Source organism: Lissotriton vulgaris, unplaced genomic scaffold (assembly GCF_964263255.1).
Source record: "Lissotriton vulgaris unplaced genomic scaffold, aLisVul1.2 SCAFFOLD_307, whole genome shotgun sequence".
Taxonomy (NCBI): Eukaryota; Metazoa; Chordata; class Amphibia; order Caudata; family Salamandridae; genus Lissotriton; species Lissotriton vulgaris.
This window is the reverse complement of record NW_028241442.1, coordinates 1,346,447-1,350,048: the sequence shown is the minus strand read 5'-3', so window position 1 is coordinate 1,350,048 and position 3,602 is coordinate 1,346,447.

The following is a 3,602-nucleotide window of genomic DNA, read 5'->3' as shown; positions in this document are numbered from 1 at the left end:
CTGGGGCGGTGTACTTTCTGTGCTGCTAGAGGTGCCACTTGACATGCTGGATGACCTGGAAGGTGAGGGTGGTGGATTTTGACTCTCTGCAGACACAGTACCTACTTCTACTGAGGTGGTTGTGCTGGATATAGGTCTCTGCCGGGCCTTTGTAAATGCAAATATGGAAGCTGCAGGTGGTGTTGGTGTTTTCTGTGTCGGTGGTATCTGTGCCACATCCTTCACAGCAATTTGGGATGTGATAATAATGTTGGCCTTCACTGGGACAGGACCAATGTCCATGATGACTAGCTCGTCATCATCCTCCTTCTTTCTACATCTACCTCCATACCTCTAAGGCTTTCTGGAACCTTTCTTTCCCATAGTCTTCTCTCGTGGTGTGTCTCACTCTCAGACTGAGGTGGTGGCATCTAATTGGCATCTAGATCATCAGAAGGGGGGCTTGCAGAAAAACTTGATGGACTAACCCTCCTTTTCCTTGCCGGCGATTTGGAAGACAATGGATCTTCTGAAAGAGTAGCTTGCTCTTCTTCTTCTGCAGGAAGCTCTATCTCCTAAACTACCCATATATCAGGAGGAACAACTACTATCGTGGGCGGTTGTTGTGGCTGTTGTTTTTCACTTATCTGAGTTTCCTGTGTTGATTGTGTACTACTTTGCGATAACGATAAGTCAATTCCAACATCACTGATCAGCTGTGTTGAAATGATTAGACTGGTTCTCTCTGTGACAGACATGGATTTGAGCCTAGTTTTAAGGGATGGGTCCACTAATGCGGGCCCCTGCTCTCAGCTTGCTCCCCGAACACTGCTGCTGCAGACGCAGTTTTATGTTTCCCAAAATACATCTTGGGCGGGACACCAGTCTTGGTAAGTGGCAGTTCTTTCTTCTCATTGGCAACTTTCTTGGTACTGGAGGGCCTGGTACCTTTCTTTTTGGCCATCTTCTTCAGATGGCAGCCGTACGCAGTGGCACAAGTTGACGAGATGTCTGTCTGTGGCCACACATCACATGACATTGTGCGCAGCAGGACTTCTGTCTGGCAGTACGGGTGATGATGACACTCCTCCTCAGTCTTTTGTGTACCTAAAAGCAAAGAAGCCAGAAGAACAACAGTGAACCACGGCATTTGTTGTTGTGGTTCAATTCCTACTAATACAAACAAACAAATATGATAATATATAACTTAGTGTGTGGTCACACTTGTTAGTGTTATTGTTATTATTACTTTTTATTAACTCAGTTTAGTTATTAACAACAGTCCAGCCATTTGTGAGGCTTTGACAACAAGGGCTTTCATGGTGTACTGTGTTCAGTCAGGAAGGATAGGAAATAAGAAGAACAGAAAAAAATACAAATGTAATGGAACCTGTTTGGCATTGTGCATCACATGGGATGCAGCATTCATGGAGATGCAGCTTGCAATGGGGATGGAAGCAGTACACAAATAGGAACAAAGGAAAGACATGAGGGGCCTATGGCAAAAGCAGCACATTAACCATTACTGCCACCACAAAATGGCCACCAGCCACATGGTCACACACAGTCACATCAAGCAGGAAGCCTGGAAAGCAATGAACTGAAGAAGGCCCCATATGACCAGAAAAAGGAGGCATGCTAAACAACCCAGCTTTAATGCAACAATGCAAAAATGAAAAAAAACGCAGGGCTACAAACAGTTTGCAAGTTACAAAACAACCACACTACACACAACCAACAAAGGGATTTATTGAACACACACGAAAATAGTGTAATACACCCAAAAAACAAACTTTGCAAGTAAATCCAATGCCATCCATGCCCTAAATGATGTTTAAATTCAACGGACACCAGAGAAACATTTACTTTATACACCCATGAATAGCTCTGGACCTATTGGTTGGAAAACCCATTGGCAGACTAGGCCACATAGTGAATCAATTCAAATCAATAATTTTGCAAATGTATTAGAAAATGTAGTGAACTGTGATGCATTTTTGCTGGGTGAAAGAATTGCATGCAAATCAACAACAAGGCATGGGCACAGCAAAGAAGGCTTGCAGGCCTAATGCAAAAGTACACTGACTGCCTTCACCAAAAGGCTACCAGTCACATGGCCAGGCCACAACAATAAGAAAGGGAAGACAGACAATTCAGGCCTATGGCAAAAGCGCACTGTCTGCCTTCACAAAATGGCTGCCAGCCACATGGCCAGGCCACAATAACAAGAAAGGGAAGACAGACAATGCAGGCCTATGGTAAAAGCACACAAGCTGACTGCACAAAATGGCCACCAGCCACATGACCAGGCCACAACACTAAGAAGTAAGCTAAGAGTAACAAGGGAAAGAGATGCAGGCCTATGGAAACAGCAGCACACTAAGTACAACCACAAAATGCCCACCAGCCACATGGTCACTCAAAATCAAAATTAGCAGGAGGCCTGGAAAACAATGAACTCAAGAAGGCCCCATATGGCCAGACAAAGGAGGCATGCTAAACAACACAGCTTTAATGCAACAATTCAAAAACGAAAGACCACAGGGCTACAAAATGTTTGCAAGTTACACAAAAAACACACACACCCAACAAAGGCATTTTTGAACACACACAAAAAAGTGAAATATCCCCCAAAACACATTTTGCAATTCAATCCAATGTCATCCATGCCCTAAATGGTGTTTAAATCCAACAGGCACCACAGAAACATTTGCATCATGCACCAATGAGTAGCTCTGGGCCTATTGGTTGGCAAACCCATTGGCTGACTAGGCCACATAGTGAATCAATTCAAATCAATAATATTGCAAATATATTAGAAAATGTAGAGAACTGTGATGCATTTTTTGCAAGGTTAATAAAGAGAAAATGCATGCAAATCAACAACATGGCATGGGTACCACAAAAAAGGCTTGCAGGCCTAATGCAGAAGCACACTGGCTGCCTTCACAAAATGATCGCCAGCCAAATGGCCAGGCCACAACAACAAGAATGGGAAGACAGACAATGTAGGCCTATTTTATAAGCACACTGTATGCCTGCACTAATTGGCCACCAGCCACATGGCCAGGCCACAACAACAATAAGTAAGCCAAGAGGAACAAAGGAAAGACATGCAGGCCTATGGAAAAAGCAGCACACTAAATACCACCACAAAATGGCCATCAAGCACATGGTCCCTCGCAACAAGCAGGAGAACAGGAAAACAATGAACTCAAGCAGGCCCCATATGGCTAGACAAAGGAGACAAGTCAAGCAAAGAATACTGAGCCTCAGTAAGGACCTATATTTCTTTTTAACATTGAATCAATCTCATCATTTTTTAAGAGAGATGCCAAAGAGAGAAACTGTAAGGTATTATTCAAAACAGATTTATTAGTATTTTCACATTTTATAAAAAAAAAATTTTAGACACATTTTTTCCAACTAGATTGGTCATTATATACTCAGCACAAAATTGGTGAAGTTTACAAACATACTATCATGACAAAAAAACATTACATTACATTAGAGTGCCCTCTAATAGCAGCTAATCTAAACATTCATACAAACATACTTACATACCAGTCATACTGTGATCTATTCTAAAAGTGACATATCTATCATCACACATACAAAAGGCT